This window comes from Pleurodeles waltl, chromosome 4_1, assembly GCF_031143425.1.
Source record: "Pleurodeles waltl isolate 20211129_DDA chromosome 4_1, aPleWal1.hap1.20221129, whole genome shotgun sequence".
In the NCBI taxonomy this organism is placed as follows: Eukaryota; Metazoa; Chordata; class Amphibia; order Caudata; family Salamandridae; genus Pleurodeles; species Pleurodeles waltl.
In genome coordinates, this window is record NC_090442.1 from 279,741,922 (window position 1) to 279,764,732 (window position 22,811).

Sequence of the window (22,811 nt, forward strand, 5' to 3'; positions counted from 1 at the left end):
AACCGTCCAGGGGCACGTGTGACCCTCCGATCCCGTCCATTTCGACCACTGCACAGCTTCCGTATACAAAGTGAGCACTGCTCTGCCGCTACTTTTCTTCCCTCCTTCCTTATTCAGAGAGGCGGGCATCAACAGCCTAGGCTGGGCTCCCCGAGACCGGCTGCCACTGCCCGCACTTAAACAAGCTGTCAACCCGGCCCTCAGGCGGAGCGCTAGTAAACTGAGCCCCGTTATTTCGGTCACACCCAGATGGGCGTCACCCGCTGCCTGAAAAGGGACGGACCGTATCAACAGGTGCAAGCTCCAAAGCCCAATCAGCACTTCGGAATCCTGTATCGCGCACTGGGATTGGCTAAGGTGTTCCCCATGCTCCAAATGTGAGGTCTCCTTGCATTACCAGTACCTCCCAGTCCTAGGCAACTCCCTGAATATGTTCAGCTGTGGGATTGGTTGTTGTTCCTACCGGAAGCGCTAGTATTAGGGACAAATGACATCCGTTGAAATACCAGCTACGGAGGACGGTAATAAGCTGCATTTACGGATGGTCCGTGTAAGTAGCGACAAGTGGTCTCAGTTTCTTAATGTGTGATCATAGTTCTGCCTTTATGCGTTGCATTGTGAAGGAGTTGTGTGATTGCTCAGGTGGTTAAAAGCTCATTCATTTTAAGGTGTATTGGGGAGTTAAGTCAGGCACGGTCATCTGCTGCAGGTATCTGTGTGTATCCAGAAAATGCAGGGTACAATGCTGGCTAATCCCTTTCTTAAGATTTGTGTACGCGCTTAATTTCTGGACCCTAATATGAATCACCTTAAAATATCTTGGGTCGTTAATGGATAGCATAAGCATTGCATGTAATGTGCATGTCACAGATCTTAACCCTGTGCAAGATAGTTTAGTGGGTAAATGTTTTTTTTATCGCAGGGGTAGCTCAGTGCGCCGTGCACCCCGTTTAAAACAGTTATATAAAACTCAATATTTTTGGATATTATGTGTAGTTGAATAATTTGATTCAGTTAGGTTGTAAAACCTTTTCGGGGTCAGAAATCGGTTCCATATAATGGGTTACGGAAATTATTAGAGTAATTTCGCACAAATACATCCGACGTTTCTAAAGAGAATGCATTTATTTATATATATATATATGCACGTCTTAGAGAGGTCGCTTGAGAAAGTCAAAACAGTTTTAAAAGTCCCTTTACGTCTTGGTGACTTGTGAAGTGACGCACTGAATGTTTTTTTGTTTCTCCTAATGGACTCCAGACTCTGGGTAGATGCGATTTTTCAGTCTTTAGTGCGTTTGATCTCCTATGCGCGTTGTTGGACAGAAGGTATTACTGATTGTCCATTAAATAATGCATTCAATGATGGACCGTGCTAAAAGGAAGCTTAAGAGCGGGTCCTCTCTTGCTGTAGCCTGCTGCATAGTGAAGCAAACACTGAGGCCCGTATTTATACTTTTTTTAGCGCCGCATTTGCGTCGTTTTTTGACGCAAAAACGGCGCAAACTTGCAAAATACCATTGTATTTTGTAGGTTTGCGCCGTTAGCCGTCAAAAAGCGGCGCAAATGCGGCGCTAAAAAAAAGTATAAATACGGGCCTGAATGTGCAGTGCCCTGCATGTGTACCATTGTTGCGCAGTGCTTCATGACAGTCGAGTTTGTTTTTTGCTAGAGTCGGCCTGCAATCTGGACTGGCACACACATAGCTACTGGAACCAATATCTAGTTGTTTCCCACCCATTGGTAGCCCTGGCCTGACGCCTTGTTTATCCGTGCTGCTTGTGGGCTGCATGTTTGCTGATAGTCTGTTCGTTGCCTAACGGGCATATTGTGGACGCAAACTGACAGTTTTTTGCCCAGCGCATAGGCAGTTTACCCAGCCTGCTGCCTGCTTCAGTGCTTTTGAATGGATATTTTCTGACACTTTCCTTCGACTGTCCACAGCCTCTGGTGACCTTTCAAGTTGTCCTGTTTTATAAACCAAGATTACATGGTTCAGGACGTGATTTCAAAATTCTTAACGTTAGTTGACTTTTTCTTCTCCTTCTTATATTCTTTAACATGATTTGATTCCCAGCGACCTCGAAATTGTGTTTAAACGCGCCCCCCTCCCCCCCGATTTACTAATTTATCATTCTAAGCCTTCATTCGTTACACTTTACATTTCTTGTGGATTGACATAAGTTTGGCCACTCAGAACTGATTAAATCATAGCAGTACTATCATGCTTTGTATGAGTAGGGACCTCGCTATCATTCCAGTGCAATGCGGAATTCCGTCTCAAGCTTTCCCATTCATGCATATATCAATGATGTGGCTTGTTTTCATTTTTGAAAGCTAACATAGCATCTCTGTGAGACCGAATATCCATCTGAATGCTGAATGAGGGAGTTTGTGCCCATGACCAGGGTTTGTTTTTGTTTCTGCGTTTTGCTTCGCTTTAATGGAATAAAGGTCTGTGCTTGTATATGGTATTTGATGGACAAGGGTCAATTTTTCACAAGCCATAACTATAGATTAAATGAATGCCATGTTGCAAATCAAATGACTTAATAGTCTAATTAACATCTCAGTTCTTTTGTTTTATTAACACCTGCAGTTCAAGCTATGGTGTAAACGTTTTTGTTTTAATTTAATTCACGTTTTGAACCTAAACAAGCTTTGTGTTATGGTATAGCATAAGTTTTGTGGTATTCTAAATTTACCTTTCTGATATATCGTCCATAGTACCACTTTTCTATAAAAAAGCAGTACATTCAATAAAGTGTACTTACAATGTGTCATTTGCAATTAGTTGTACAAATGAAACAATATGTTTGTCAAGTTCCCAACACTTGTAGTAAAATTTGAAAGAAACCCACAGTTCTGCAAGGTCACAGCAATGTCACAGATGCAGTACATACAAATTAACTTAACTTAAAGCAGTCTCTTAATTTTGAGGTCTTTCTTCACAGCAGAGCTGTTTGTCAGAACTTTTGTCACTAATACACACACATGCACAGAGTGAGCGTCAAGCGAGTAAACCTTTCACCTGATATTACTGGCTGTGTGATGTTCCATTCCTCCTTGTCGCAGGTGCCTCCTTTGGAATTCATGGGAGACTATTCTACATCTCAAAACTGCATGGCTCATCACACTTTGTGTCATTTTCAATCCTTTGTTACACAGTGCCATCACGCTTTCACCTGAGCCCATTGTCAACAATGCTTTCACCTCAGCACTACTGCAACACTGCCCTCTTCCTTCCCTATCCCACCATTGCACTACCATCTTCCATTACTACAGAAATATCCCCCAGCTGCATATGTCCAACGAACATGCTGACACTGCTACATACCAGTAGCGTAATACACTCCCTATGCTTTTGCTACCACCTGAAAATACCTCACTACAACCTACCACACCACGCACATGTATCACGCATTTACCCCTGCAGCACTCGAACATCACAGCACTACTACCTCATACTGATTTACCACTGCACACAACTACAACACCAAACACCGATTGTCAGTACTAACTCCGTCACTAAAGAATATTCTTCACATCCACACACGCAGGCACCCTTTCATCCTCATTGCAACAAACATCCAACCCTTAGCTGTGCACTAACAACCCTACCAAGAAATTAACTTCCCCATGGCAAAAATCACCTTGTAGTACCATGGGTTCACCACGCACTCGATCACTGTACTGATACCTAATAGACCCCACAGTACCAACCATCATCACCACAAAGCGAATCTTTTCCATTATGCTAATAACTCCAACCACTACAACCCCCACAGCGTTATCGTCTAACAGCGCCTCTGGATCACGTCCTTCCAACTAGTTGCACCTACCATCACTGTACTAGGGTCCTTAAGCACTGCATTACCAAGTCATAGCAACAAATTACCCCTACTACTGTTGCACCATCAATATAACCACAATGTAATGTCCACACTGTACTACAGTCCCACACAGCAGACTGACTGCAGTTGAGGAACAGCAGCACCAACATACTACAAGCCCATATCACAATAATACAATGTATCTACACATCAACAAAACAGCACAAATGTCACGCACACAATAGCACAACAAAATAACATAGCAAACCATAACTCAACAGAAATACAGTGACACAAAATTGAACACAACAGAAGCAACACAACGCAAGTGATAAGATAACATAATAGCAATTCCATACAACAGTGTGTCAACCGAAGGCAACAACATATGCATCCATCCTAGCAGCACAATGAAACATTAACATGATCACACAGCACCCTTTCGTACACAACACGGTAACAAAATGCAAAACATCTATACACGGTGCACCAACATGACAACAAAATGACAAAAAGATAACACAAGTCCGTAATACAGTACAATCTTAATAACAGCTCAGCAGCAAAACAAACATAAGACACAACAGAATATAACAGTAACTACAGTCAGAACAAAACATCATATTATCTACAGAATAACACAAGACGGACAACCACTTGAACAACGGCATAGAAACTCAACATACAAACAAAACATAAAGTGACACAGCACGGTAGTAGCTGTGATGCTATTAATTGTCTTTGACCAATGACTTTGTGTTTCACCACTGCTCATATAAGTTGCTCAAGGTTCACCAGTAGCACATTATATGTTTTGTTCAGTTTAGCCGCCTATTGGCTTTGACATGGCATTAGCCATTACATTTTGTATTCAGTTTAGCCGCCTATTGGGCTTTGACATGGCATTAGCCATTACATTTTGTATTCAGCTCAGCTTCCTATTGGCTTTGACATGGCATTAGCCATTACATTCTGTATTTAGTTTAGCTGCCTATTGGCTTTGGCATGGCATTAGCCATTACATTCTGTATTCAGTTTAGCTGCCTATTGGCTTTGACATGACATTAGACATTACATTTGATATTTAGGTTAGCTGCCTATTGGCTTTAAAGTGGGGTTAGACATTGCAGTTGAGACATTACAGATGTCTGTGTTTTTCCAAGCTGTGTTTTTCTACAAGATGAACCAAGCTGTTTTCTTCACACCAGACCTTAGCTGATAAGAGCACGTAGATTTTGTGTTTACCTCGCAATCTAGTCTGAGAGCGGAATTTCTCAGGAGAACTGGCCACTCTCCAAGGTTGTTCGGATCTGGCACTGAGTTTGCTTTTAAGGATGACTCTGGGCTACAGTGAGTTAGATTTGAATCTGCTTGACTTTAGGCTGGAGCTAGACGTCAGTTGCCAGGAGTCATCAATTTGCAGACCCCAGAAAGATGAAGCTTTAGGCCCTATCGCCTTGCCCATACGGTGATGAATTTTGACTTTTATGCTTTGCTTTGCAGTTATATTATACTATAATCATATATATTGAATCAGGGATGTGGAATTCCTATCGCCCGACGCCCGGGACATCTTGTTTGGGGTCAAGGGCAACAAGTTTTTATGTTTACTTTGTCCTTGGGACAAGTAGGCCCAACCCTCTGCAGCACAAACCCTTTGGCTGCCTGTTTACAGAGAGTGGAACTCTCTGCAGTTGAGGTAATGTGTTTCCAAAAGATAATGCTGTTCGAACTTGTATTTATGGTTCATTATTTGAAATCCTTCATTATTAGGGTGAGTGCTGTAAATAAATGTTTTAAGGTCACACTTCACTACTGATGTTGGTTCCAGTACAAAAAAAAAAACGTGTATACACGTTTGAAAAGTTTAGGCTATGAGGCTAAGTATAATGCTCCCAGAATGCTCTCTGATTAGATGCAAATGAAGTGTCATTTAGTAAAATGTGTTGGTGCATGCTAGTATTTCCCAAAAATATTTCTAATGGAAAATCAGTGTAACCATTTTCAACACGATTATGGCAAGCATGAAAATAAACAAACACTGACAAAGCCAACTGATCTGTCATATTTTTATAAGTCTTTTAGTTTCATCAATGCGTGTCTTGTTTTGACATGGCTTTTGTAACACTTTATTGTTGTGGGAGCTATCAGGCCCTCAACACTGTAACAAACACTGGAAAAAAAAAAAAAACGTTTTTGAACTCTAAAAGCACACGTTGCCACCAGTGGCATAACAAAGGCCCCACAGCTGCCCTCCTGGGGGCCCCTTCAGCACAGCACCTGGCCTGGAGAGGGGGATCCTCCATGTTCTTTGCAAAGGGGCACCCTCCAGTTTCGTTATGTCAATGATTGCCACTGTAGTTCCTGACACTGAACAAAACTACTTTGTGTGCCAATATGCTCCTTGTGGAAGAGCAGAATGCGATCGCTCACAGTAAAGCCAGCCGAAAGAGAGAGAAATAGAAGTTTAATAAAAACAAAATGTTTTGTTAACACCAGACCTAATTAGGGACCAAGACCCACATGTAGGTAGCTTTTTACATGTCGCAAACAGCGACTTTCGCTGTTTGCGGCGTGCAAAAAGCACATTGCGATGCACAAGCCCAGTTTTGCCATTCGGTAACCTGGTTACCGAATCGCAAAACGGGTTTGCAACTCGCAATTAGGAAGGGGTGTGCCCATCCTAATTGCGACTCGCAGTGCAATGTAGGATTGTTTTGTGACCGCGGGCGCAAACCAATCGCAGTTTTCACCCATTGTGAATGTCACTGTAAACATTTTTTCAGAGCAGTCAGTGGTCCTGCGGAACACTGCCTGCTCTGAAAAAATGAAACAAAAACTTTTCATTTTTTGTTTTTGTAATGCATCTCGTTTTCCTTTAAGGAAAACGGACTGCATTACAAAAAAAAAAAACAGCTTTATTAAAAAGCAGTCACAGACATGGTGGTCTGCTGTCTCCAGCAGGCCACCATCCCTGTGAGGGCCGCCATTCGCAAGGGGGTCGCAAATTGCGACCCACCTCATGATTATTCATGAGGTGGGCATTTGCGAAGCCCTTGCGAATCACAGATGGTGCCATCCTACATTCAGATTTGCGACTTGTAAATTGCGAGTCTCTCTGACTCGTAATTTGCGGGTCGCAAATCTGAACCTACTGACATGTGGCCCCAAATTCTTAAAGAAAGTCACAAAAGTGCACCCATGGTATATGTCGTACCCCTATAAAATATTTGTGAACTGTATTTTAGCATGGGTAAATACGATGTGTAGATTTGCTCATGTGAAAATCTATTGAGCATTTGCAAGTTCATTTTCCCTCCAGCCACTTTCTTCCCAACCCTGGAAGAAGTTCTAATTCTGCCATTGTCAGGAGTAAATGTCCAACCTTTCTTATTATGGGAAAATATTAGAGAGAAGCTGGTGAAAATCTTTAAAACATGCAGGTTAGTAGGTTTGCAGACTCAAAGGCATTTCAGCCCTGGAACTATTGCTTACTGCTTCCTCCAGCCCCAGTATGCAGATCTGCAGAAAGGTGGAAAAATAAGGAAATTGCTACAGTAGGGATTGAAACTGCAAGTATTCAAGCCCTACTAAGGTAGTAGCCCTGGCATAATCAGAGAGGCTATTATCAGAGCTCTTACATAATGAGATTGCTGCCATATTTGTCGCCACACTACATGGCACCAAAGGGACAAGTAGATCTTTTTACAGGACAAGTAGATTTGAGAAGCAACCTGTCCCCGGGACAAGTAGATATTTTAATAAATTCCACACCCCTGATATTGGCTGTGTACATTGCAACTGAGAAGTACTGTGATATATTTTGCTTTAATTGCTGCGACTACTTTTGAATGTGTGCTTCCAATCTACTCATTTCGTCTCTCAGGAACTTGTGGATGGGGGAGAATTAACAACAATAAAGGTCTTCTTTAAACTCAGAAGTGCATTCCAGAGAGGTTCTGTAAGCTCCGATAGGATGTAAGTGGGAAAGCAGAACAGTAGCAAAGCAGAATACCACCAAAACACCTCAACACAGTAAACAAAAAAAATCATAAAAGCAAACACAAGCATGCACCAAGTCAATAACACAAGGCAACAGAAGAAAACAATGCTGCGATGTACTTGTGGTGTTTATTTTGTATTGTAATTGGGTGGTAGTTGTGTTGTTATAGTGTGATATTGTGATTTGCTTTTGCGTTGTTGTTTTGTCTTGGTGTATTGTGTTGATTCAATGCTTCCGTGTGATTTCTTGTGCATGTTTTAAAGCTTAACGAAGAAGGCCCTCTGAGTTGGAAGAATGTGCTATAAGATTGCAACGTGGTTTTGGATGTTCAAGAAGTAAAAAAAAAACATTGCCGTTGTGTGCGTGTGTATTTGCTATAAAAAGTTAGATATTTTGGCTTGTGTTTTAATGAGCTTGCCATCATTCTTGCATGCATATATCGTTTGATGTGACCAGTGAGAAAGATATGAGCTACCCATTATAACCATAACATAGGCATCTGTTACATGATGGTCGCAACACACAGCTCAGTTCAGGCCCTTGCATCACCACGATAGCACTTTGCATGTTGCGGAGACCAGTGACGTGGGAAATTGGTGTATTATTTCCACCTTCCTGCATTTTTGCGCCCTGAGCCGGATGAGATTGTTGCTTTGAGTGCTCACCAGAAAGTATGATCTTGTTTACAAGATGGTGTGGCGAGCTCAATTTATGATTTGGTCAGGTGATGTAGCATAGCAGACTTTGAAGATGATGCGGCCTAGAAGAGACGGCAGCAGAGTTTTGTTAGAAGGTAAGTGAGATTTTGTCAAACTTCCTGAGACCCTTGATCGGGAAGGTAGCAGCTGGTAGGATGCTCTTCTAAATGGCCAAATATGATTCTCGGATGCTGGCGTGCATGGTGTTGCCCCTTAAAGAGACGAGTGTTCCTTCTTATAGAGACTGTATGCTTGTTAGACATACAAGTTATCACTTCATAGAGCACGGTCAGTTTATGCGAGGTAGTTTGTGTCTGTTTTTCAGATGCACATACAGAATCTGAGGGTATTGTCTATATGGAATCAGCACCACCCTTGGCTTAAAATCACTGTTTCTGCAGGTTCCTTACTTTTAATGTTGACTCTTAAATACTTAATCTGAAGGAGTTTAATGTTTGACCAGCAAATCTTATTTTCTAGCACTTAACGTGGGGCACATTAGGGGTCAGTCCAGTTCTGGAAATCTTCAGTGCTGCATGGGTCTCAGTCCGTCATTGTGCTCATGACAAAAATGTATATCTCCAGGTGACATCGGAAGCAGTTCGCGTCTCCTGAGTTGCTGCCAAACGTCAGTTCAGTCCTTAAGCATAACTGCAAATCTGAAATTCAGTTTCTGAAAAAAAATTCTCAGGGTTTGCTAGTCTTCCTATTAATGACTCCATTACTACCCGGCCAAGAAGTACATTTTTTCCTCTTTGGTTAAGCTTCAGTATGCCTTGTTGATTGGATGTCTACTACACTCTAGGCTTCTCCTGACCGCACGCATCACAAAATAAGACATTCCCAAGCACAGTGCTAGTGTGCTCAGCTTTGTCCTACTAAGGCTAAGCCATTTTACATACCTTCGTCTTTAAGGGGAGCAGTGCAAACTTTAGCTCAGTCGCACCTCTGTGGTGTCATCATCCCGCTGTTCTACCTGACAAACAGCGACTTCCTTCCCCTGATGTTGTGCTCCATTCTGCTATATGCTTATTTGTGGGAACCAGGCAATCTGAGAGTATCAGACCTAAACTGAAGTTCCTGCACTAAGGGGGGAGGCATGTATCCGGTTCACCCTCTGGTATAGTGTTTATTGCCATGTTTCCTGTCTCACTTCCAGTCGTACCATGGCAAGTTGCTTGCTGTCATTTCCTGTCCTCAATCTTTCCTTGAACACCGTGCCTTGCTTTTTAGGTTGCACATAGCAGCGCCAACCCTGCTTTTCCCACGTGTTGGTATGTATCTGGGCTTTTAACCACGCCCATCACCATCACTTGTTCGTGGGCTTGCTTTTCAAAAATCCCTTCTTTTCGTTGGTAACTGCTTTACGTTTTTGTTACCGCCTTGGTTACCGATCCTGTTACATGGATAATTGCACATTTGCCAATAACTTTGACTGCGAGCAGGTGAGCATCTTTTACCTTTTGTGTGTCTCCTTCACGCTTATGGCGGTGCTTTGAATCGGCCCGCTTTTATCAACGGTTTTATTTTTTATTTTAAGTTTGTGTGGCATGGAAAGTCCAGTTAGTTATTTACAACGCTAATGACCCTAACTCGAGCAAACACCAGACGCTTTGCATTGCAAATGCTTGTTTTCCATGATTTTTCGAAAAACATTTAGTACATATCTCTTTAACCCTTTAAATGCTGAGTGCCTCCCTACCTCTGCGTTCGGGTCTTTTTAGCTCAAAGCCTGCCAGACATTAAAGCTGTCTGGCTGCAAAAGACTTATAGGAGGCATATTATTAGCTGCTCTGAAAATCAACCATGCCCATTGCGTTCCTTTGGCTTTTTTGTTTTGTCTCTCTTGTTTTGTTTTGTTTTCTTTTCTTTGGATGGTTTTATTTGTATTAGCCCGTCCATCTACTGTTTGCCGCTTTCCTGGAGCATAACTTGTTCACTATCTCTGATTGCCGGGTTCTGTGCTTCCACTAGTGTCTACATTTCATAGTGTCTGATAGATTAGCTCAGATTTGACCTCTTTCACGTCAAGTAGACCCACCTCACCGAAGGTGTACTTTATTTCACCCCAGGTACATTCCTTTCACTCCAGGGAAAGTCACATAACCTAAACTGTGCATTAGCTTCACCACAGGTACACATCCTTCACCCCAGAACACTCTGATCAGTGAAGATGTCCACTCTCCTCATTCCAGGAACGCCTCCTGCAACCTAAGGGATTTTACATCACATAGGTGCATTCCCATATACACGCACCTTGCCCCTGGAACACTGCCTTTCCCCAGCTGTGGTGCATTACCAGTGGCACGCTCTCTCCTCTCCCGCGCCTCGCCAACCCTGACACATTTCAATGTACGCACTCTCTCCTCAAACACAGTTGATTTACTTAAACTCACTCCACTCCCCAAATACACTCTTTTGAGCCAGGCTCACTTCAGTCCATTCACACTTGCTTAGACCATGGCACACCTGCCTCACCCCAGGAACACACTTTCCACCAATGGTACACTTCAGCTTCACACACCTCATCCCATTTACCCTTCTCATATGGGAGTAACACCCCCTTCTCCCCTGCTACATGCATCTTTACCCATTTACTTGCGCCCCAGCTGAGGTACAAGCACCTTATCCCATGCACACTTCCTTCATTTCATTAGTTTCAGTGCATCTAGGGAACGCTCCTCGCACTCTGATGCATTTCTTACTCCCCAGGTACATTCCGCCCTTCTTAACTGCACTCCTGCTATCCTGGGTGCAACCCCCCCTCGCCCTGAGCACACACTTCTTACTTCAGGTAGTCTGTCCTCCCTTCAAGTACATTTTTTCTTTTCCCAGGCGTACAATCCTCTCGGTAAACACTCCCTTCACAACCAAGCGTACTTGTCACTACCAAAGTGCACCTTTCTCATCTCAGCAACACTGGCCTCCACCCAGGCGCATGATAAGAGAATACAGTTCTTTCCTGTGAATCATAAAAAAAATAGACCCATCTCCTATGAAGGGAGAGGTTTTTTTTTCTCCATAAATTACGGCCAAAATAAGATAAGAGCTGTCTTTTTGTTTGCTCCTTCCCTGCACTTGAGATCTCTAGGAGGTTACATTTCTAATGGTGCAGCCCCAGGGAGGTTGTTTTTCGGCAAGCATGTCCGGTTAATGGAGATGAATGGTTTCTTATGTGATGCAGAGTGTCTTATATTTGATGCTGTATGTGATGTAGAGCTAATGGAAATCCTTCAGTGGTGACGTGTGTTTTTGTGGATTACTAACCATGTGGGCTGAAAGCAGCTTCTAGAGGGGTGAGTATAAGATTTTGGATGCAAGTGAACATATTGTTGCCCTATCAAAGTGTGCGAAGATGAGATCCATCACTATGGAACAGAAGTTATTGGGAGGATAGTGTTGTCTAATGGCATCAGCATCTACTGTACTGTGTATGCACTTAGCACCACTCCAAGAATGTCCATAAAAGAGAGGCAACAAGCTACAACTCCCTTTAGCAGCACAAATTTGTTGGAATTATTTTTCACTCCAACCAGCAGTTTCTGAGATACCACCATTTTTAGGTTTCACCAACAGCCATCTTTTAGCTGTCTGTGAAAGAGCTGCGGACTGTGCTTAAAACGTACAATGGGGTTAAAGCCATCCTTACCCATGGTTGGCTTTCTTGTCCGCTTCATTCTCTTGCTTCTTTTTCAGTGGATTTCCTTCCTGTTTTTCCCTCCCTGTAACATAGCTTCTCTACCTTCTCTTTGACTGGATGGCCTATATCTTTCCACTGCTCACATTCAGGGAACTCATTTTATCTTTTTCTATAAGCAACTCAATAGGGTGCTTTTGTCTTCTTGCTTCTTGAAAGAAATCGGGGTGGGTCTTCTCTTTCCAATAGAGGAAAAAACAGCTGAACTGAATTATACCGAACTTGGCATGAAAGTAAAACTTTGCTGATAGAAATGCCTTTTTTTTAATTTATTCATTGGTATGCCTCATCGAGCTAAGCTGTCATTCAAAATTCGTCTGGCTCCTAACTGGGGTGGAATAGTGAGCAAAAGAACGATGGAATACACCCAGATCTGTGACTGGTGTTGAGTGTTTGAAAAGTTTCAGCACTCCCTCCAGCATTCTTTTGTGTTGCTAAAGTTGGCCTAAGTGGGAAGGGTATGCTCAGACGTGGGTCCCGTTCTCACTGTGCCACTGGATTCAGACTAGCCTGGCTGAAGAAGGGTGACTCCATGAAACCGGTCCCAGGATGCTTGTGCCCGATCTAGGAGGACCTGGCTTGGTAGTTCGGGATGGACTATTCCCATGGGGAGCAAGTTCAAGACTGATTTGGATATGGCTGGTCCAAACTGGGGTGGCACGGCGAGCAAAAGATCGATGGATTAAACCCACATCTGTGACTGGGGGTGAGTGTTTGAAAAATTTCAGCACTCCGTCCATCATCCTTTTGTGTTGCTAAAGATGCCGTTAAGTGGCAAGGGCATGCCCAGATGTGGGTCCCATGCCACTGGATTCAAGCTATCCTGGCTGAATAAAGGTGAATCCCTGAAACCAGTCTCAGGATGCTCGTTTCCGGTCCAGGGAGGACCTGGCTTGCTTGGCAGTTCAAGCTGGACTGCTCCCATAGGGAACAGGCTCAAGACTGATTTGCATATGGCGGGGTCCAAACTAGGGTGGCATGGTGAGCAGAAGAACTATAGATTAAACCCAGATCTGTGACTGGGGGTGTTTGAAAAGTTTCAGCACTCAGTCCATCATCCTTTTGTGTATTCAAACAACTCACCAACCTCTGAAACAACAGATGCCAACACCGTAGCACGCAACCTCCGCCAATGGATCACCGATTGCGCCAACACCCCAGCTCCACTCTGAACGACCAAAGGGAAACACGCCACCAAAAAAGCCAGCTGGTTCACCCCGCACTCCAGGAATCGAAGCGCACCTGCAGGAAACTGGAGAAAAAATAGAGGAACAGCAAATCCCTGGTGGACCTTGCAGTCTTCAAATACGACACAGGATCCCACCAAAGCCTCATGAGATCCTCCAGAAAAAATGCCCTGCAGGACCGCATCAACACCACCACTCACATCACAAAATAACTTTTCGCCGTCATCAAGGAATTTGCCAAACCACAAGCTGAGGCCACTAACGTCCCTCTATCGCAGGACCTCTGCGACAGACTTGCCCCTTTCTTCCATCGGAAAATCAAGGATATCTATGACCGCTTTGGACCCCAAGACTCTCCAAATTCACCAACAACTCCCCAACCTGGACCCACTGAACCCTCCCCCACCCCCACTATTCCTGCACGCCAGGACCCCCCTCACGACAGACGAGACTCTTTCATCATGAGCAGCATCCACTCCAGAACCCCCAGCGACCCTTGCACCCACTACATCTTCAACAAGGCCAGTGCCTCAATTGCACCCTAGCTCCACAAGATCAACTGCTCTCTAGAGTCTGCCACTTTCCCTGAGGACTGGAAGCACGCCAAAATAGGCCTGCTCTTGAATAAACCCACAGCGGACCCCCCCCCACACACGGATCTCAAGAATTACTGCCCCATCTCGCTGCTGCCTTTCCCACCAGGGTCGCAGAAAAAACAATCAACACTCAGCTCTGCCAACACATCGAGAACAACAACATCCTGGATATCTCCCATTCAGAATTCAGAACTAATCACAGCGCCAAGACTGCCCTGCTCGCCACCACTGTTGACATCGCTCTCTCCTCGATCGCGGCCAAACGACCTCATCCTACTCGACCCATATGCTGCCTTCCATACAGTGTCCCACCGCACCATATGCGCCAGACTCCACATAGCAGGCATACACGCCAAGGCCCTTCAGTGAATACACTCCTACCTGCCAGGCAGGACATTGAGAGTCAGACTCGCGCCACATTTGTCAGTACCTCAAGGATCCTCATTGAGTCTCACGCTGTTAAACATCTACATGGCCCTGCTTGCACCAATCGTTAAACTACGGACTGAACATAGACTCCTACGCCGATGACACGCAGCTGATCATCTCCCTGAATGAAAACCCCACAGCGGCCAAGAAGAACTTCCAAGATGGATGGAAGCAGTCACTGCCTGGATGAAGGAGAGCTGTCTTAAGCCAAACTCTAACAATACTGAAATCCTCTTCCCGGGACCCTCCTCCTCAGCCTGGGACGACTCCTGTTGGCCCTTAACACTTGGCAGCCCCTCCACCCCTAGGGACTACGCACGCAACCCGTGCATTGTCCTCAACTCAGCGTTCCCCATGAAAAGACAGGTCGACTCCTTCTCCTCCACATGTTTCCACACTCTCTGACTCCTCCGGAAGATCTTCAGTTGGATCCTAAGCGACTGCCACAAAACCGTGACACACGCCCTGATCACAAGCAGACTTGGCTATGGCAATGCCCTCTAAGCTGCAACAAACCCAGAACGCTTCCGCCAGACTCATCCTGAACATCCCCCGCCGAGAACACATCACAGGACGCCTTAGAGATCTCCACTGGCTTCCCGTTGAGAATTGGTTCAACTTCAAGCTCCTTGTACACCCTTCCAGGGCCCTCCTCAACCTTTGACCCAGCTACCAAAACTATTGCATCACCTTTTACTCCTCTACACACCATAAGGCAGCAGACATGGGTTCTTCCATGCTCCAGTTCAGGTTTGTGGACATCAAGCTGTCTTATTTGGTTGGCTCCAGCTAGAAGAAGAAAGTTAAGGCCTGCATTACAGGATAGGGTTACTCAGTCCCTGCATCTTGAAACAAGCATTTGTAATGCAGTGGGTCTCGCATATTTAGAACAAGTTAATTGTTATCTTTTGACAACAGTGCCCACGAGAAAAAAAAAAAAAACACAAGCATTTGCAATGCTGTGGGTCTCGAGTTAGAACTATTGCTTGGTAAATTCCTAACTGGACTTTTCTTGCCACATAAACTGAAAATAAAAAGTAAAACATTAGTTGACACAAGCGAGCTGATTCAAAGCGACATGAGCGCGAAGGAGAGACACAAAAGGAAAAAGAAGTTTGCTCGCAGTCAGACTTATTGGCATTGTGCAATTATTTGTGTAACAGAGTCCATCTGTAAAGCAGTTACGAAACCTCCCCAAGGAGGGACAAACGTAAAGCATTTACGAATTATAAATAATTTTTGAAAGGTAAGCCCACGACTGAGTGAAAGTGATGGATGGCGTTAAAAGCCCGCAAAACTTACAACTGTTCAAATCGCTTGCGCGCCTGACCTAAAGAGTTGAGAAAACGGAGAAAAGAAGACAACAAAATAAAAGAAAGTATGTTTTGCGAAAGAAAACTTAGTAATTTTGTTTGTCCTGCTGAGCACGTGCTTGCCAGTCACAAGCCTTCTGTTTGTGGGGCACTGGAAGTTAGAATAAAATAGTACCTCGATCATGTCTGGAGCAGCAGGCGAGCACTAATTACGTTGAAATTAATTAGTGCTTGATCCCTGCATCACACAGAGGAACAGAAATTATGCTAGACATGCCTTGGCGAATTATGAGGCTGTAAAGAAGAGTGCCACGCAAACCAACAAATAGTGAGCGACAGGCAGGCTCCAAGCCCTTTTCTGAACACCTGTATTGCATGCGATGCGCATGCACTCACAGGCTCGACCCTAAAAAAGGTTAAGGAGCCAAAGCCCCTCCCTCCAGGTTTTGAATTCAAACAAAATGTGTAATTTTTTTCCATGGGGGTACCTAGACCCCAACGTTGGGTTTGCAGCCCACCACCCCCATCCCGGCTGTTGAGGTGCGTGAACCCAGGCCGTGGGTCTGAAAACCCATGACAAAGGGCTCTGACCCGATTGGCAGATTTTCTGCCGGCATCTGGGGGACAGTGAATAAACGGTGGGGGAGGGAGGGGATCTAACGAGTTTGCTGTAGCTGCAAAAAATGTTGTGGTGATTACTTTCCTGCTTACAGCTTTCACATCATACAAAATTAAGAGTTTATGCATTGGAGTATGAGTGGGCTGTCGCAGGCTAAAAGATCAGGGTCTCCAATCACTTTAGTCTCCTTTTTAGAAACAGGTTTTATATTTAAGTTAAACAATGCTTAGCATCTCCTCACTGCTCTGTTTTGAGCATGTAACAGTTGGCAGAAGGACATTATCAGAGGTCTTCAGATCGCCTGATTTCCTTCATCCTATGTCCCGCAATCGGATTTCAGCTCTTACTGTACAACTTGACGAGGGGACAACGATCCTCTGGGGTTCACCAATGCCTGTCTCGGTCTTCCAAATTGTTCATCATCATTACTTGATGAAACAAGCCCGCTGACGTCAGCATAAGCGTTATAAAGCTGGACGTGGTGTGTGGGTGCTGCAAAAGTGTATCTCCATCACGGTAGCGAAATAAAGTGTAACAACTTCTGTGCGCCTGTTTGTGACTTGTGAGAATGGAGACGCACCACACGTCTGTGTTAACGGAAGACTGCTTTACAGTTACCCGTATGTTAATCGTGAGTGGGCACAGGCTGCAGAGGGAGGATTGCTTCCACTCATCGTCATATGCAACACCCGCGCCGCCCACTCGTACCAGCTCAGTAAGACTTCTGCCTCCAAGTACAAGTGCGCTGGAATCGGCCTGTAGCATCGATTGAACAGTACGTGCTGTGCTTGATATGTGGTATACAGTAATGAGATTGATTGGAGCTGCATATTATAACGTAGAGGTTGATGTTAAAGTTCTGAATGGAGTATTGCGAAATAGTGTTGTTGGCAGCTGGTGGTTTCTGTCATGTGCTCTAGAGACAGAACAGTCCTTTTAGAAAAACACAGTTTTGTGTCTGCGTGTTCCATCCTCATTTGGCATTTCAAATTACAGTAATTAATAGGAACATTGGCTGCCAACATTTTTTGTTTTTTTTGTTTTAACAATAGCCTTTTACTGGATGCTGTGATTACAGTGTCTATAATTGATTAATCGGAAATGTACACGGTTGCATGAGTTAGTGTGCCCTAACCACGGAGTGCCGAAGGGCCGAGCCATGCTTTGCTATTCTGTAGCTCGCGGCGCTCGGAAGAGCTTTCAGAGAAGCCCTCGTGGCCTTCACTGTAGCGATACCCCCGATCTGACGTAATTAAATGAAAACAATCGGCCTGATGTAGTCTTCATACTCATTTCCTAGAAAAACAATTCTCGTTGAACATTCATTCCTTTTATCATAGTGACGGCCGCTTTAGTGCAGCTCGGAAGAAGTGATTACATTAGCATTACGGGCGAGGGGAAGAGGGTAGGAAGAGATGTACTGCGTCCGCGTTCTGCCTTTTCACAATAGTACTTTTAAAGCACCCTAGCGTAACTATATGATACTGCTTTTATGTCCATTGCCTTGCAGAGACAAAGGGCAAAGTTTGTGATTGGCCCAGCACTGCCCGGGAGTTTCTGTGGAAAAGTAAAAAGCGATGAATCTGCTGCTTGAACCACTCTGAACCAACGATACTTACTATAGAGGGGCCTTCAAACAGGGGAGCGGGTCCCCCTGGGGGCAGGGACTAAAGTGATCCCAGGGTTGGCGCCAGCCTCTGGCCAAAAGAAGCATTATAGTACTAACAGGACTTTCTTTTAGGCTGAAAAAAATGAAAATGCTCTGTAATAGAGCATCAATAATGTGTTTTGTCATTTATATCCAAGCTGGGAGTATGTATGAAAAGGGAAGAGACTCCTAACACTCTTCAAACCCCCCACTTCTAATATTCACACTTGGGATACTTTTACAGATTACTAAGGCCTGCCCGACCAGAATGGCATGTTTGGCCTCAAGTATTTGATAGCATTTTTAAAACGGTATCAGAACTTAACTGCAATGTTTAAATAAGTCTAGACATATTTAAACATTTCCAGTTTAATAGAATAATTATATAAAATTCGGAGGTGGGAGCCCCCATGATTATTTTCCCCCCACTTTTTTGGGGGGAGTGGCATTAAAAAGTTTGAAGGCCCCTGCTATAGAGAGAGCATCCATGATTTTTCTGTTACAGAAGATGACTAACCGTGTCGTCTCCGCAGTGGCCAGTGCACTTCGAACTGCCTTCCGCATGTACGGTGTCTCGCTGTAGCCTGTTACATTTTAACACTCAACTTGTGCACCGATTGCAGCTGCACACACCCCTTTATTCTCATTCGTCCTTGCCTTCCTCTTACAATTGCTGAGAGGCCATACTTTGATTTAGATTCGGTTTGAAGTGCAGAGAATACTTATGCAACAGCAGATGCAGACTTTACAGTCAGATCTCTGCCCCTTTCATCATAACGTGCCTCCCCCATTCACATGCGTGTGGTCTAAGGCATGTGGCCCGAATTCTGCTTCTCATGCACAACAGCCTTACGGATAGAATGACATTTCAGACTTCCGTCTCATTACAAACTGCATAGTACGTTATTAGGGTAGGGGACAGGTTAAGCTTCAAGAGAAACCAGGAGAATGTTCTTTTTGGTATGCTAAAAGTTCACATCAAATTTGTTTAGGGTGCAGAATGGGAAATCTGTGTCTGTTCTATGTATCAATGCTTCTAAAACCAACGTTTTGAAAAAAGCGTACTGAATATTACAAGAGAGCTCTTCTCATCTCGATGAGGCATCCACTAATTTTAATGATTGGGTGTTAACAGTCCGGCATAGGCACAGGGTTGCCCTTAAATTCTCCCCGCACTTGACGCACTCCAGTATTTTCGCGAGGGCTGTATGTTATATTTGGCCACACTACATTTTTTTTTTTTTTTCATAAAAAGGCTGTTAAAACTTGCAGCCTCCTCCTGTTACCGAAGTCTTTAAAAGAATTAAGTAGTTTAAGTAAGTAATTTATCTCCCCACAAAACGCAAGGGTAAACACTTCAACAGTTCTGTGAATTTCTTTCTGATTTCTTAATTGAAAAACTATCCAAAATCGCAGCTCTATTTCCTCCTCCCTCTCTGATTTCCTTGTTCTTTCTCAGATCTCTGAACAGTCCAAGCCTCCTATCATCTCACTCTCTCCGAATAACACTTCTTCAAATTCTTCTGTGCTTGGATTCTCCATCTTCTTCCTTTTTCTCTCTCTATTTAGCCTCTCTTATGACCATTGTAAAGTCTGGTTCACCATATTATCCTTGTCTAGCTCCTGTTTTCTCTACAATATCTTCTATCATTCTTCCTCATGTCTCTACATTTTGCAATAAATCCATTCTCAAGAAGACTACACCTACTGTGTAGAAATATGTACTGGTAGTACCTGTCCTCCAAAAGGTTTAAGCCTCCTCCCTCCTCCCCGCAAAATAAAGGCCCTCTGTCCATTCTTCCTCACTCTCTATGCTACTCAAAAAACATTAATCAGTAGCTTGATAATTATTTGCGGAATCATTCGGTACTGCACTCCACCCGGCCAACTTTCTGTCAACTCCATAGTCCTGGACATCATAGATGACCCCCAAGTGGCTTTAGAACAGGACAGAAAGGCTGCTGTAATTCTTCTTGACCTGTCAGTTGTTTTCAAAATAATGTCACTATACAACAAGTAGAAGTATCTGGCCCTACTCTTTCATTTTTTTGAGGGCGAGCATAGTAGCGCGCAAGCGCTGCTTTTCCAACCTGTTGTTATCTGTTTGGGCTCTTAAGCACGCCCACCGCACGCCATCACTATCACTCGTTCATGGCCAAGCCCTTCACAAATCCTGTATCATCATTGGTAAATGCTTTTACGTTTGTCCCTCCTTGGGGCAGTTTGGTTACCACCTTGGCCATTTACCCTTTTACATGGATTATTGCACTTTTGCCAATACGTTTGATGGCGAGCGAACTTCTTTTTCCTTTTGTGCGTCTCCTTCACGCTCACGGCAGTGCGTTGAATCAACTGTTTTACTTTTTATTTTCAGTTTGTGTGGCATGAAAAGTCCAGTTACTAATATACAACGGTAATAGCTCTAATTCTAGCAAATGCGAGACCCATTGCATTGCAAATGCTTTTATTCTTTCCTAGCAGATTGCTCTGAGGCAGTCCAGGTATCCCTCTTTTGATCAAAATGGAAATCTGTTCCTCGAATGGGAGTTGGGGACCAGGTTCCTCAGGCATCTTGTTGATACCTACCTTATTTAATATTATGCTGCCCCTTTTGCTGAACTAATTACACCGTATGGATCGTAGTTCACGTCCTATGCAGACGGAATGCAAATTCTGATGAGATGCACTCAGCATCTGGCAGCACCAACTTTTAAAACCTGTTTCTAGTCAGTAGCCACCTGGGTGAGCACCAGTTGGCTAAAACTAAAGCTATAAAAAAAAACTGAGGTTCTCTTGGTGGTGCTTACGACCTCTATCTGGTCGTCTTTCCTCCCCCCAGCCCCCTGAACTTGGTCCTACTCTGACACCGGCTCTGTCAGTGCGCAACTTAGGTATTCTTTTAGTTTTGTTGTTTTTTACAATCATATTTCCCAAGCAACCTCTACTTGCTTCTGCTACATTAATTTACTATGAGAAAATTCTTCCACTGTGCCTCTCGTACCTGAAAAAACAAAATCTTTCAAGCATTCATAATGTCCTGGATTTACTATGGTTGTTCCCTTTTTCTTGTCTTTCCCCCTTTAACAATTGTCTTTCCTACACCGAATCTTGCGTGACATTTCCCAATTTTCTATCTGCTTCCCAGTCTTCACTGGCTCCATTTTAGTAAACGTATCACTTCCCAAACTCTATGCATCTGTCTTCGGGTAATAAATGGATTTTCCCTAAATATCTTCAAAAAAGAATCTTCAGATATCATGTATCTCCTGACAGTACACAAAGTTTGCCAAGCTTGGTGTGACTGTCGAACTTTCTTGTATCTTGGTCCAAAGCTCTAGAACACTCTTCCCTTTCATCGTGTTGACTCCAGTTTTCTATACTTTTTGTTAATCCATTAAAACATTACTATATTTAAGATAAATTCTAAACTTTTCAGCTTTTTAGTTCCCTTTTACGCAACAGCGCCAGGCCAGGATGCCTCTCTCGATAGTCATTGCGTTTTATAAATATAGAATTCATTAATTTTTCATTAGTGATTTATATAGCTCTGTAAGTATAGCCGTGCAGTGCTGTCAGAGTTGGGTTACCTTCAGTCTCTGGTGTTATGTACTACTCCATCACAGACTGGAGTCTTTTTTTTCTGATTGTTTGAGTCGGATCATCTGTAGTGTAGGTGTGTTGTCAATTTATATTTTTTTGTGTACGTTTGCCTGTATGTGTTGTTTATGTTAGTGGTATTTGATGTGTTTAGTTAGAGCTCTTTACAATTCGGCAATGTGGCATCTGAGACAACTGTTATATGCATTGCCTATCTTGAGTCATCTGTCTGGGATAATTGAAAGTGTTGACTTATTACCGTCAGGCCCTGTTAAACGTGACTAGCAGTGGGTTATCTGGTATGAACTGGTCTATTGGGTTAGATATTGTCTGATGTCCTCTGTGTGACAGATCTCTCCAGGCATGATGTAAGACAATTGTAATTGTAAATATTTCTTAAAGTGCACAGCTGCCCAAGTAGAGTTCATTTCCTGGCGCTGAGCCAGAGGAAAGGATGAAGTCAACTCCCAGCATTATAACAACCATGTCTTCAGATTCTTGCAAAAGGCATGAAGTGTAGAAATAAACTTTTAAATACCCGGAAGAGAGTTATAGAGCTTGGCGCCTAAAACTGAAAACAAGCAACCACCCATCTAGGCCAAGCGAAACCTCAGACGTGTGCACGAATCCAGATGCAAGATCTAAGGGGGCGGGCGGGATGGCATTTAAGGCAATATCCGTTACTTAATATAACGAGGACCAGCCCTTGCTCTGGCATCACAGATAAAGCACAGAGCCTTAAATTGTATGTGCTTCGGGATCGACAGACAAGTAATTGCAGAAGGGCAGCAGAAGCAGCTTTTACGAAGTGGAACAGAAGGCGCGTTGTTCTCGAAGAACAACATATACATCTGTAAACACCTTGCACGGGATAACATGAGGCGTTTTGAACACATTTAATAGTGAAGAAAGTATTACCATTTTCGTAACTGCTGTGTGGCCTATTATTGAAGTGAAGATTTATTCCATTCATTAATTTTCATCTCTGTGTCTCATATGAGCTACATATGTGTTACAGGAATTTCCAAATAGCTGAGATTTCTAGGATCCAATTGTGAGCGACCACACACATTACTCACGGCGCATTCCTCTACCGATTGAAACACTTCATGTGAACCAAATCATCTTAAACCTTAACTCTTGACGAAAGTTCTCCACTGTAAATAAAAATTCGACCAGCAATACTCTGGC

At 43.7% G+C, this 22,811-nt stretch overlaps 1 protein-coding gene across 1 annotated transcript in view; it reads left to right on the forward strand.

Annotated features, from left to right (window-relative positions):
- Positions 1-435: 435 nt before the first annotated feature.
- RAB3IP (RAB3A interacting protein) overlaps positions 436-22,811 on the forward strand; it is a 251,761-nt gene continuing 229,385 nt past the window's right edge. Inside the window, exon 1 of the mRNA XM_069228325.1 lies at positions 436-550. The gene's annotated coding sequence lies outside the window, so the exon portion shown is untranslated. The remainder of the gene's footprint in view (positions 551-22,811) is intronic.